The sequence below is a fragment of the Bubalus kerabau genome, chromosome 2 (assembly GCF_029407905.1).
Source record: "Bubalus kerabau isolate K-KA32 ecotype Philippines breed swamp buffalo chromosome 2, PCC_UOA_SB_1v2, whole genome shotgun sequence".
Taxonomy (NCBI): Eukaryota; Metazoa; Chordata; class Mammalia; order Artiodactyla; family Bovidae; genus Bubalus; species Bubalus kerabau.
The window spans coordinates 105,434,714-105,449,610 of NC_073625.1; the positions used below are offsets into that span (position 1 = coordinate 105,434,714).

General features: G+C 38.6%; 1 protein-coding gene across 29 annotated transcripts in view; it reads right to left on the reverse strand.

Annotated features, from left to right (window-relative positions):
- Positions 1-14,897, reverse strand: part of ZBTB20 (zinc finger and BTB domain containing 20) — an 869,429-nt gene that overhangs the window by 115,406 nt on the left and 739,126 nt on the right. The window contains exon 1 of one of the 29 annotated variants that reach the window (XM_055568261.1): positions 3,067-3,578. The exons of the other annotated variants lie outside the window; for them this stretch is intronic. The gene's annotated coding sequence lies outside the window, so the exon portion shown is untranslated. Of the gene's footprint in view, positions 1-3,066; positions 3,579-14,897 lie in introns of those variants that run through there. 29 annotated transcript variants of the gene reach the window in all.

A 14,897-nucleotide genomic window follows, 5' to 3' on the forward strand; every position in this document is an offset into this window, starting at 1 on the left:
AGTAACAGAATCTGGGAAATTAATGTCATCTCTGTTACACCTGAGCAGTGAGTGGGTCTCCTTTGCTGCCCTGCTGAAGCTTGACACAGAGACCTAGTTTAATGAAAGAAAGCATCCTGGCATGACTTATCGGACATTAAATCTTACTGTCACTTGCTGAAAATTTGGTCTAAGCTTTTCCCACTTGATTAACAAAAAACTTATCATTTCTAAAAGAACCTGATTGCAGGGAACTTCTGGGTTGCAGTTTTCGTCATTTTTTAAAGGATTTTTAGGGTTTTCTTTGATTACTATTTTTCTTAGGCCCTTATGTCCACAAAGGAGTTTAGGGGGCTGTAAAGGTAGTCAGAACCTGGAATTTCTGTCAGCTCACTACACGTGTTCACCAAATGGTAAAGTCCTCACATGAAATCCCAGCAAGACAAGATAAACTCTGTCTGCCCAGCAGCCTTTCAGAGGCATTAAGGGTAAGAGAGAAGGTAAGTAATTCACTATGCGTCCCCATTTCTATAATGGGGAAGGATGTCTTGATACATTTACAATACTCCTCTGGGGATATTTCATCAGTTATACCTAAACTCTAATGGACAATAATTGATTTGAACTTTCCACTTAGCACAGAGCTGTAAACAGCTTCACTGCAGACGGCAGCAATGAGCCGACGTTTTGTAAAGTGGAGAGAGATTCAGAAAACTTTTGTACTGGGTCAGGCTGTAGCCTAACAGCTTTTGCATCCAGGGAGAAACAGTTTGTCCTCCTGGTTTTAATAGCTGGGCTAATCGAGCTTCAAGCCTTCAGTAGGTATAGGTTATCTGTTGAAGGCATTTCATTTTAACCCCTCACTATTATGATGGGTTTATAACTCAGCCATGAAAATGCATTCCTGATTTAGGCATACCTCAGGACATACTCCAAAACATAACTTTCAGAATGGTAATTTCCTGATGAAGGAAAAAAGACATTAAAATCATTTTAAGGCTAGAGTTTTTTTTTTTTTTTTTTTTTCCCAGCTCTCTCTGCTTGTTAAACCTCTGAGGGAACACACTCCCTTTCCTCAGTGTCCCTCATCTGGTTGGCATCACTTTGCCTCTTCCCCTCTCTCCTCAACACCTCATTTTGCTTCCGGCTGTATCCTGGTGCAGTCTCCCACAGAATGGGCCCGAGGCCTGGTCTGCTGCTGGCACTGGCCGAGTACCAGGGTACCTCAGTGTCCCAGCTGTTTCTGCAGCCCCTCCCTAGCTCTGCTGAACACAGAAGGAAGCCAAATCTGAGGGATTCTTTATTCTATTTAACTCCATTTTGCTTAGACCACTGCCTCTTTTGCTCGAACTGTAGGTTTCTTACCTTGTCCTGCAAGTTCTCTAGATGGGATTCAAAGCCCACCTGGCTGCCGCTCTGAGACAACAAAGGGCAGAGACCCCCTTGGGACTGTTGCTGCTGCTTCTCTGGTGTCATCGTGGCAGGACCTTCTACAATCACCAGTTATAGTTTTCTGAAAGCAACTCTGGTCTGCTGTGTGAGGAATGCACAGCAAGGAGGTGCATTTCGTGAATATAATGCTACCTGTCATTACTTGCCTTATGTGAGTTTGACACAGAATATGAATTTTCTGGTAATTCGACTGATGAGATTATCAGAGCAAAAACACCTCATTGTTAGAAAACAGATTTACCCTCCACCCTCAAGTGAAGCTCCCTTTCTAGAAATCTACAGGAAAAACAAGATACAATCAGACATTTTGTAAAATGTCTAGGTTCTGAAATGGATTAAAATCAAACTAAACATAACTTGCTCCACTTGGCCTTGAAAAAAACAGTCTGTGAATTCTGAACATCAAACCTAGATCTGGTTTTGATTCTCATTGAATATATAGGTAACACTAAGTGGAGAGAAACATACCCATATATTTATATTCATTCACATTCATGTATATTCATTTGCTGATGAGATGAATGAAATTATATAATAAGCTGCTAGACAAAAAGCTGTTATATATTTAAGGTTCATCACATTTAGAGTGCCATGACCAATGACTGATAATAGTCAAAGTTCAATGCATTGTTTTCACTTCTTGGGTAGAATACAACATGGAAATGACACTTCCTACTTATTGGCTTTTGCTCTAACCAAGCTCTACTCTAAGCAAGCCCTTTTCTTCCACAGTCAAAGGGAAACATTTCAATATTTGACCTTTGAATCAAATTTGGCATCCTCAAATTTGATTTTACCAATGTTTAAAATTCACCTAGGATTCAGTTGAGTCACCAAGACCCTTTTTTCAGCAATAAGCTTCCATGGAACACTCTTTAATCAGAAAATTTCAGACAATGGTACCCTGTGATTTCAATTGATTTTCTCAACAATCAACAGTTTAACAATTATAAGTCTGTGGGTATTTATATTGCAGACCATCACTGTATCAGGTTCTGCTCTCATAAATTTTGCTAAGCATAAAATGTGCTTTAAAAATAAAATGACAAAAGTTAACAAAGAGGTGGATAACTTAAATTCACTCCGTCTTTTATATCAACCTTGGGATTCAGAGTTCCATAATTAATGGAGATGGGAAAAGCTTAAAGAGAGTTCAGGGCAAAGGTCAAAGAACTCTCCCTCCTTCCTTGCCTCAAATATTTTAAGAGGTGATTTAAAGAGCTCCAAAACTGCAACTAGCTGTTGAACAACCATCGGCAGGAAGATACTGGAACCCATCAAAAACAGATACCCCACATCCAAGGACAAAGGAGAGGCCACAGTGAAATGGTAGGAGAAGAACAATTACAATAAAATCAAGCCCTGCTGCGTGGGAAAACCGGAGAAAAATAATACCAAAGAAGTTCTCACACTGTTGTGAAGGTTCTAGGCCCCACATCAGGCTCCCAGCCTGGAATTCGGCCAAGAGACTGGGAATCCCGAGGGAATCTGACTTTGAAGGTCAGTGGGATTTGATTACAGAGCTTCCATAGGACTAGGGGTAACAGACTTTTGGAGGGCACAAACAAAATCTTGTGCACATCAGGACCCAGGGTAAAGGAGCAGTGACCCCACAGGAGACCGAGCCAGACCTACCTGTGAGTGTTTGAGGATCTCCTGCAGAGGATGGGTTAGCAGTGGCCTGCCACAGGGATAGGGAGCACTGACAGCAACAGTCCTGGGAGTTGCATTGTGGCATGAGCCCTCTTGGAGGTCACCAATAGCCCTACTATAGGAACTTATTGACTCCAGGACTGGGTGCCTCTGGCCAAACAACTAACAGGGAGAGAGCACAGTCCCATCCATCAGCACACATTTGGATTAAAGTTTTACTGAGAACAGCCCTGCCCATCAGAGCAAGACCAGTTGCCCCCACAGCCAAGTCCCTCCCATCAGGAAGCTTGCACATGCCTCTTATCCTCATCCACAAAAAGGCAGAAAGAAGAAACAAGAACTGAAATCCCATCAGCCTCTAGAACTAATATCACAATCACAGAAAGCTACCTAAAATGAAAAGAAATAGGATTATGTCCCAGATGAAGGAACAAGATAAATCTCCAGAAAGACAACTAAATGAAATGGAGATAGGCACCTCCCAGAAAAAAAAAAAAAAAAAAAAATCAGAATAATGATAGTGAAGATAATTCAGGATCTCAGAAAAAGAATGGAGGCAAACATTGAGAAGATGCAAGAAATATTTACCAAGGACCTAGAAGAACTAAAGAACAAACAGACAGAGATGAACAATACACTAAAAGGAATCAGTATCAGAATAACTGAGGCAGAAGAACAGATAAGTGACCTGGAAGATAGAATGATGGATATCAGTGCTGCAAAACAGAATATAGAAAAAATAATGAAAAAAATTAAGACAGCCTAACAGATCTCTGGGACAACATTAAATGTACCAACTTTCACATTATGGGGTCCCAGAAGAAGAAGAAGAAGAGAGAGAATGGACCCGAGAAAACATTTGAAGAGATAATAGTTGAAAACTTCCCTAACATGGGAAAGGAAACCGTCAACCACGTCCAGGAATCACAGAGAGTCCCAGGCAGGATAAATCCAATGAGGAACATACCGTGACACATTGCAATCAAACTGACAAAAATTAAGGACAAAGATGAATTATTAAAAGCAACAAGGGAAAAAAGACAAATATCATACAATGGAAAATCCATAAGGTTACCAGCCAATTTTTCAACAGAAGCCCTACAAGCCAGAAGGCAATGGCACAATATATTCCAAGTGATGAAAGGAAAGAACCTAGAACCAAGAATACTCTACCCAGCAAGACTCTCATTCAGATTTGATGGAGAAATCAAAAGTTTTCCAGACAAACAAAAGTTAAGAGAATTCAGCACCACTAAACCAGTTTTACAACAAATGCTAAAGGAACTTCTCTAGGCAGGAAACACAAGAGAAGAAAAAAAATCTACAAAAAAGTAAACCCAAAACAATTAACAAAATGGTATATATTGATAATTAGCTTAAATGTAAATGGATTAAATGTACCAACCAAAAGACACAGGCTGGCTGAGTGGATACAAAAACAAGATCCACATGTATGTTGTCTTCAAGAGACTACTTCATACCTAGGGGCACTGACAGACTGAAATTAAGGGGATAAAGGTAATACTGAAGCAAATACTGAAGAAGGTATTTCACACAAATGGAAATCATAAGAAAGCTGGAGTAGCAATACTCATATCAGACAAAATAGACTTTAAAACAAAGAGTGTTATAAGAGACAAAGAAGGACTTTACATAATTATCAAAGGTTCAATCCAAGAAGAAGATATAACAATTATAAATATATATGCACCCAATATAGGATCACCTCAATATGTAAGGCAAATACTGAAAAACATAAAGGGAGGAATCGACAGCAATGCAATAATAGTGGGGGGCTTTAATGCCCCACTTTCATCAATGGACAGATCATCCAGATAGAAAATCAGTAAGGAAATGCAGGCCTTAAATGATGCTTTAGATGAGTTGGGCCTAACTGATACTTATAGAACATTCCATTCAAAAGCAACCAATCCTAGCAATTCTCTAGGATTGACCGTATGCTGGGCACAAAGTAAGGCTTGGTAAATTTAAGAAAATTGAAATAATATCAGGCTTCTTTTCTGATCACACTATGAGACTAGAAATAAACTACAAGAAGAAAACTGTAAGAAACACAAACATGCGGCAGCTAAACAGTACACTACCAAACAACCATTGGATCACTGGTGACATGAAAGAAGAAATGAAAAAATACCTAGAGACAAATGGAAATGAAAGCACAATGGTCCAAAACGTATGGCATACAGCAAAAGCACTTCTAAGAGGGAAGTTTATAGCAATACAGTCTTACCTCAAGAGACAGGAAAAATCTCAAATAAACAACCTAACCTCACATCTAAAACAACTAGAGAAAGAAGAACAAACAAAACCTAAAGTTAGTAGAAGGAAGGAAACCATAAAAATCAGAGCAGAAATAAGTGAAACAGAGACAAAGAAAACAATTGCAAACATCAATGAAACTAAAAGCTGGTTCTTTGAAAAGATAAACAAGAGTGATAAACCTTTAGCCAGACTCATCAAGAAAAAAAGGGGGAGGATTCAAATCAGTAAAATTAGAATTGAAAAAGGAGAAGTTACAACTGACTTCACAGAAATACCAAGAATCATATGAGATTACTATGAACAACTGTATGCCAATAAAACAGACAACCTGGGAGAAATGGATAATTTCTTAGCAAGGCACAGTCTCCCTAGACTGAAACAGGAAGAAACAGAAAACATGAACAGACCATAAGCACTGAATCATAAGCACTGAAATTGAATCCATGATTAAAAACTTCCCAACAAGCAAAAGTCCAGGACCTGATGGCTTCACAGGTGAATTTTATCAAACATTTGGAAAAGAGTTAACACCTATCCTTCTGAAACAGTTCCAAAAAGTCGCAGAGGAAGGAAAACTTCCCAGTTCATTTCATGAGGACACCATTACCCTGATACCAAAACCAGACAAAGATACCACGAAAAAATAAAATTACAGGCCAATACCACTGATGAACATAGATGCAAAAATCCTCAACAAAGTACTAGCAATCCATATCCAACAATACATTAAAAAAGATCATACACCATGATAAACTAGGATTAATCCTGGGGATGCAAGGATTTTTTACTATCTGCAAATCAATCAATGTGATACACCATATCAACAAATTGAAGAATACAACCCATATAATTATCTACAGATGCAGAAAAGGCTTTTGACAAAATTCAGCACCCATTTATGATGAAAACTCTTCACAAAGTGGGCATAGAGAGTACATACCTCAATATAATAAAGGCCATATATGACAAACCTACAGCTAGCATCATACTTAATGGTGAAAAGCTGAAAGCATCCGCTTTAACATAGAAACAAGACAGGATGCCCACTTTCACCATTTTTATTCAACATAGCTTTGGAAGTTCTAGCTACAGCAATCAGAGAAGAAATATAAGTAAAAGGAATCCAAACTGGAAAAGAAGAAGTTAAACTGTCACTGTTTGCAGATAACATGATATACTATATATAGAAGATCCTGAAGATGCTAACAGAAAACTACTAGAACTCATCAATGAATTTGGTAAAGTTGCAGGTTACAAAATTAATCCACAGAAATCTGTTGCATTTCAATACACTAACAATGAAATGGAGAAGGCAATGGCACCCCACTCCAGTACTCTTGCCTGGAAAATCCCATGGATGGAGGAGCCTGGTAGGCTGCAGTCCATGGGGTCGCAAAGAGTCAGACATGACTAAGAGACCTCACCTTCACTTTTTACTTTCATGTATTGGAGAAGGAAATGGCAACCCACTCCAGTGTTCTTGCCTAGAGAATCCCAGGGACGGGGGAGCCTGGTGGGCTGTCATCGGTGGGGTCGCACAGAGTCAGACACGACTGAAGCGACTTAGCAGCAGCAGCAGCAGCAGCAACAATGAAATATCAGAAAGAGAAATTCAAGAAGCAATACGATTTACCATTGCATCAAAAAGAATAAAATACCTAGGAATAAACCTACCTAAGGGGACAAAAGACCTGTACTCTGAAAACTAAGATGCTGATGAAAGAAATCGAAGAAGATATAAAGAGATGGAAAGATATACCATGTTCATGGATTGGAAGAATCAATATTGTCAAAATGACTATACTACCCAAGGCAGTCTACAGATTCAATGCCATCTCTATCAAATTACCAATGGATTTTCCACAGAACTAGAATAAAAAGTCTCAAAATTTGTATCAGTTCAGTTCAGTTCAGTTGCTCAGTCATGTTCGACTCTTCACGACCCCATGAACTGCAGCACACCAGGCCTCCCTGTCCATCACCAACTCCTGGAGCTCACCCAAGCTCATGTCCATTGAGTCAGTGATGCCATCCAACCATCTCATCCTCTGTTGTCCCCTCTCCTCCAGCCCTCAATCTTTCCCAGCATCAGGGTCTTTTCAAATGAGTCAGTTCTTTGTATCAGGTGGCCAAAGTATTGGAGTTTCAGCTTCAACGTCAGTCCTTCCAGTGAACACCCAGGACTGATTTCCTTTAGGATGGACTGGTTGGATCTCCTTGCAGTCCAAGGGACTCTCAAGAGTCTTCTCCAACACCACAGTTCAAAAGCATCAATTCTTCAGCACTCAGCTTTCTTCACAGTCAAACTCTCACATCCACACATGACCACTGGAAAAACCATAGCCTTGACTAGATGGACCTTTGTTGGCAAAGTAATGTCTCTGCTTTTTAATATGCTGTCTAGGTTGATCATAACATTCCTTCCAAGGAGTAAGCGTCTTTTAACTTCATGGCTGCAATCACCATCTGCAGTGATTTTGGAGCCCCCCAAAATAAAGTCAGCCATTGTTTCCACTGTTTCCCCATCTATTTGCCATGAAGTGATGGGACTGGATGTCATGATCTTCGTTTTCTGAATGTTGAGCTTTAAGCCAACTTTTTCACTCTCCTTTTTCACTTTCATCAAGAGGCTCTTTAGTTCTACTTCACTTTCTGCCATAAGGATGGTGTCATCTGCATATCTGAGGTTATTGATATTTCTCCCAGCAATCTTGATTCCAGCTTGTGCTTCATCCCATCCAGCCTAGCATTTCTCATGGAGACACAAAAAACCCTGAATAGCCAAAGCAGTCTTGCAAAAGAAAAATGGAGCTGGAGGAATCAGGCTCCCTGATTTCAGACTATACTACAAAGCTACAGCATTTAAAACAGTATGGTGCTATATTTCCAAAAATGGAAATATAGATCAATGGAACAGAATAGAAAATCTAGAAATAAACCCATGCACCCACAGTCACTTAATCTATGACAAAAGAGATAAGACTACACAATGTTGGAAAGACAGTCTCTTCAACAAATAGTGCTGGGAAAACTGGACAGCCACATGTAAAAGAATGAAACTAGACCATTCTTTAACCCCATACACAAAGATGAGCTCAAAATGGATTAGAGACCTAAATGTTAGACTGGACACTACAAAACTCTTTGAGGAAAACATAGGCAGAACACTCCCTGACATAAATCACAGCAAAATCTTTTTTAAATCCATCTCCCAGAATAATGGAAATAAAAGCAAAAGTAAACAAATGGGACCTACGTAAACTCAAAAACTTTTGCACAGCAAAAGAAGCAATAAACAGAGTAAAAAGACAACCCACAGATTTGAAGAAAATATTGGCAAATGATGTGACTGATAAGAGATTAGTCTCCAAAATTTATAAACAGCTTATGACACTTAATAGCATCAAAACAAACAACCCACTTAAGAACAACAACAACAACAAAAATAATAAAATTTGCATTAAAAAAAAAAAGAAGAGCTGAACAGACATTTCTCTAAAGAGGACATAGAGGTGGCCAATAAGCACATGAAAAGATGTTCAAAATCGCTAGTTATTAGATAAATGAAAATCAAAACCACAATGAGATATCACCTCACACTGGCCAGTATGGCTATCATCAAAAAAATCCACAAACAACAAATACGGGAGAGGGTGTGGAGAGGACACATCCTGCACTGTTGGTGGGAATGTAAATTGGTTCATGCGCTATGGAAAACAATATGGAGGTTTCCTAAAAAACTAAAAATATAGCTACCATATGACCCTGCAATCCCACTCCTGGGCATATATCCAGAGAAAAACATGGCCTGAAAAGATACATGCTCCCCAATGTTCATTGAGCACTCTTTATGATGGCCAAGACATGGAAACAACCTAAATGTCCACTGATAGAGGAAAAGATAAAGATGTAGTATAAATATATATATAATGGAATATTACTCAGCCATTAAAAAGAATGAAATAAGGCCATTTGCAACAACACGGATGGACCTAGAGAGTGTCTTACTGAGTGAGGTAAGCCAGACAGAGAAGGAGAAATATCATATGACATCCCTTACATGTGGAATCCAAAAAGAAATGATACAAATGAACATACTACAAAACAGAAAGAGACTCACAGACTTAGAAAACGAACTCATGGTTGCCGGGAGAAGGCATAGCTGAGGTCTTTAGGAAGGTCGTGTACACACTGCTATATTGAAGATGGAAAACCAGCAACAACCTATTGTATAGCACCTGGAACTCTGCTCAATGTTATGTGCCAGCCTGGATGGGAAGGGGGTTTGGGGGAGAATGGAAACATGTATATGTATGGCTGAGCCCCTTCTCTGTTCACCTGAAACTATCTCAACATTGTTAATTGGCTATACCCCAATACAAAATGTTTCTGGTGTTAAAAAAATTAAATTTAAAAAAGTGATTAAATTTTAAAAAGAGGTGATTTGATAATGGTTTTCAGCAAGATGATGTATTAATAGATGTTCTTCATCCATAATTCAGATCAAACATTTAAAAGGGGGGGGGTTAAGAAACATCAGGGATTTAGGTTAGTTATAATATTCTGCTATATATTTCAGGGGATATTAAATCCTCATATGACATACTGTGATGTCCTATTATAAGTTTTATAATAGGTTTCCTAGCTAGAAGGCAGGGTAGGTAAACCAAATGAGTCTTGGACTTTAGCTTTTTAAAAAAGTTAAGAGTGAGTTATAGAGCTTATCTTGAAATACTCTTTCACAAAAAGCATATGTGTGATATGAGGACTGGCACTCCCTCTCCATGCCAAGTTGACTGCTGTCTCAGGGAACCAATCTCATTAGAAATGTCTGATCCAAGTATTGATCAAGTTCTTATAAATGCTTGGCAGAGGTCATGGAAGCAGATACAATACCTATAAAGCAAATAAGAAATGTATTTCCTTGTTTGCTTTCAAAAATGACATTTACTGATTTTTTTTCATTATAGTATTCAGCTGTATGCAGTCATATTATAATTGTCATAACCTTACTTCAGGGACACATCTTTTAAAACAATGTATTATTCAGCAACCTTCAGTAAACATGCAATTTAGGAGTGGAAAAGATGCACACAGAGACAAGTAATCATAGATACAAAGCATGGCGAATTTCTGTGCCATGCACTTCACACCCCAACTCATCTCGCAGGGAAACTAGAGAAGGGGCAGAACCATTTCTATTATGATAATTCACAAAGGGAGGCCATATAGATATGCATGCAAGTCTCTCCCCACCTCTCCATTTACATGCCAGGATTTCAACTCTGCGACACTGAGTCCCTTCATTTAGCCAATTAGTCTTTCCAGCTTCATGTAATGCACGCCAAGAAGAAGGAGAAATAGAAGTGCTGACGTTCACTGCTTTGAAAGTTGCTATTCTAATGCCAAAGCTGCCTCTTGAGCAATTTCCAGAATGTATTAACATGGGAGCAAAGCTCTATTCTGAAAGACATGGATCACATTATGCAGGAGAGCCCCCTTCAACGTGTCACAATCACACAGAATCTCGTCCATCTCTCTCAAGATCTTTACAGTTGTAGTTAGCATGGACTCAAGTTTATGGTCCTTACTCAGGCAAAACCTAGGAGGTCTTCCTGAAGAAAAGGGGCCAATTTAAAAATATTTAACAAGCAAAGCACGACATGTTTTCTGGACCATAGCATTGGCCAAGTCTTTGCATGGCTGTACTGAAGAAAGCCAGTCAAGGTCCAAAGAAAACTAGCTTCTCAGTTTAGGTTAGAGTGTCATATTCTTCAGTTTCAGTCTTCTTCTTTTTTTTTTTTTAAACCAGCTAAGTCTAGGTTCAATTTTAATTATTTTAATTCAGTATGCAGCCCCTAGAATTTCCCCTCAATGTCAAGGATCAAGCTGAAAAGAGTTGATATTTTAAACAAAATATAAATATGCTTCTACACTTGCAAGACTTTTGTGCATCTTGTGCCTGCTTACACATGATCCTGATACTTAGCAGGCAATCAGAAGTTGCTCTGAAATACTAAAAACTATTCATTCCCCTTATTCTGTTGACCATCCTGGCCACAGCTGATGGAGTGATGGAGATTTCAACATCACCCTCTCCTTTTCTCTTATCAATGGATTTACACAAGTCAGTTTGTGTCAGTCTGGTCTCTACAAATTCAGCCTTTCTTTGCTTAATTCATGACATCCACAAGAAGTGAGTGGACAGGTCCTTCATGGAGGGAGCACAGCACATGGATGGAACACGTCACTGGGATCAAACACCCTTATGACCTAGTTCTGGTTCGTCTACAAGTTAGCTTTGCTTACATGACCACTTCTCTCTTTGAGACTTCCTTTTCCCCCACATACAGAATTTGAGCATTGGCTAAGAGAGCACTGCAACATGCCTTCAATGTCTTGTTTCCCTAAAAAGCTTCTCAAAAATGACTTCTTAGTCCTTTCTTCTGACGTTTAAAATCTTGGCTCAGTTTTATCCCTTCAATTGTTACCTCAACATTCCTTTACTGTCTCCTAACTGGGTTGTCCCTTGAAAGGCATCATCTTAAGGTTCATACTTTTTTTCTTCTTATATTCATGCATTTGAGGGGTTGATGCACACATTCATCTTTTCCTATAATCTGCCTCTTTTAGTTATGGTTAATTAAGTTACTTAGTCAACACTTCAGAATACCTTTGATTAGAAGTTCTGCTAGCACCTCAAATTCCCTACAGAGCATTCTCTCTTTCCTTTTAAATCATTCTGCTATTCAAATGCTACAAAACCACAGTCCATGACACCATCCAAATCCCCAAACTTCTGCTAAACTTTCTGTAATAAAATATTTTGCTTCCACGTCCATCAACAAAAGAATGGATAAAGAAGATGTGATACATATATCCAATGGAATATTACTCAGCCATAAAAAGAGCAAAATAATGCCATTTGCAGCAACATGGATGAACCTAGAGATTGTCATATTGAGTGAAGTAAGTCAGATAAAGAAAGACAAATATCATATGATATCACTTATATATAGAATCTTAAAGAAATGGTACAAATGAACCTATTTACAAAAGAGAAGCTGAGTCACAGACATAGAAACAAACTTGTGGTTACCAAGGGGGGAAGGGGAGGAAGGATAAATTGGGAGATGGGGTTGACTTACACACTATATAACTAATAAGAACCTACTGAATAGCACAGGGAACTCTATTCAATACTCTGTAATTATCTATGTGGGAAAAGAATCTGAAAAAGAGTGGAAATATGTGTATATATAGCTGACTCACTTTGCTGTACAGCAGGAACTAGCAGCATTGTGAACAACTATACGCCAGTGAAAAACTAATTAAAAAACCAACCAAATAAATCTGAAAAACAACAAAAATCAACTAATCTGCTGGAATTTTTTTTGTGTGTGCTTCTTCTAGGTATGTAAGAATATAAAAAATTTCTTAAAATGATCTTAACTCAAACACACATTTTTTATTATTATCCTTGGCTATCTCTTGATCAGGCTTCCCTGGTAGCTCAGCTGGTAAAGAATTCACCTGCAATGCAGGAGACCCCAGTTCAATTTCTGGGTCGGGAAGATCCCCTGGAGAAGGCATAGGATACCGACTCCAGTATTCTTGCCTGGAGAGTCCCGAGGGACAGAGGAGCCTGGCAGACTATGGTCCATGACGTTAACAAAGAGTTGGACACGACTGAGCAACTAAGCAGAGCATAGCACAACTCTTGATCACACTATATGTAGGATATGAAAATTGCCTCCTCACTCCAAACACCTTCTCAATGGTTTGATTGTCATAGTTCCCTTTTTAGTCCTCCAGAGGATTTCTATCCTACTTAAGATCAGTTATGAATTCCAGACTATCAGCACTGAAAGTCTTTTATAGGTTTTATATTTATATTTTATTTATATTTATATTGCTCATTTAATCTCTCAGAAAATGGTGCCATGAAGGTCTCCCTATATCCACTAAGGACATCTCCTTTGCCTTTTGGCTTTTTCCCATTGAGAGTCATTCCTTTACGTGGAAAAGTCCATCTCTGAATCTTTCCCACACAAGCCTGTGTCTGTGGAATAATTCCTCAGCACTGAAGAACATCTCTCCTTCCTTCAAATGATTACTTACAGGCTGCTTCTGCTAGAGAGACTTTCAAGATTGCTGTCAACCAGTGGCCAATCCTCTTAAACAAGGTAAAAACCACTGCATCCGCTTTACCACACTTTAAAAGATTTATTGTACTTTAAAAGTATTTTATGGGACTTCCCTGGTGGTTCAGTGGCTAAGACTCCATGCTCTCAATGCAGGGGGTCCAGGTTCGATCCCTGCTTAGGGAAATAAATCCCACATGCCAAAACTAAGAGTTCACATGCCAGCGCTAAAGATCTTGCATGACGTAATTAAGACCTGCTCCAGCCAAATAAATAAATAAATATAAAAAAAATAAATGTACGTTATAATTGCTTATAAATTTCACTGATGGCAGGAAAAAATATAGTGGGTACTCACCCAATACAGTTTGATTAATTTGTTGCATTGCAGCTACTACAGGTCTTAATTTTAAATAGTATATATGTGTGTATACACACACACACACACACACACACGGTCTTGTTTTGTTACTTTAAGACATATAAAGCTACTTAAGTCTCCTGATTTTGGGGAACTGTCAACTGTTATGCATGTAGTAGGCATCAATAAACACTTGTTGAATTGGACTGAAGAGGAATCATCTTAAACAGTTTACTCTTGGAGGAGGGAGCAATCAGAAGAAGACTATTAACATAAATATTCTATAACAGCATCTAAGTGTAATAAAAATAATACTCAAATGAGAGTTACTCAAATTTCTCTCATCCTCTTGATTATTTAATATTATATTGATAAAAATATATTTTTAAAAATAGCTTTGATTTTAAAACACTAAATTTACACACCAAGAATTAGACACTAGAAAAATCTCATAGTCTGATTTATTTCTCTGTAATATATCTGTCTTGAGAACATCAGCAGGAATACACCAAAGAAATATGTCCCTCACGGGATCAACTATATAAAAAGACAGAACACATCATCAGCACAAAAATCATTATCCATCTAATTTCTCCCATTCTGGATGGCTCCGGTGAGCCCCTCCATCATTACTGACTAGGGTTAAGATAGACCTTAATGGATTAATTAAACCAAAGTGGGACTGCACTGCAGACCAAAGAGGAGGAGATCCTGATACAGGGCAGGCAACAACCCCTGTTCTTTTACTCAAATGAGTGAGACTTGGTTCTTCCCAAGTGCTGTTTATTTGTACTGCAAAGGAGTTGTCTAAAAATAAGATTTGGTGCCTATTGTCTGGGTCTTCCCCTTAGCATTCATAAAAATTGAATACTTGGGTGCTAATCAAAAATTATCAGGTAAGAAATTAAATGTTAAGACTCTTCTTTGGCTTCAGGAAGGTGGGAGCATCTGAAAGAGAGGTCAAGTGACAGAGACAGTGTGCTCACCTTGGTCAGGAAGGCCAGGTGCGAGGGAGGCTATTGTTG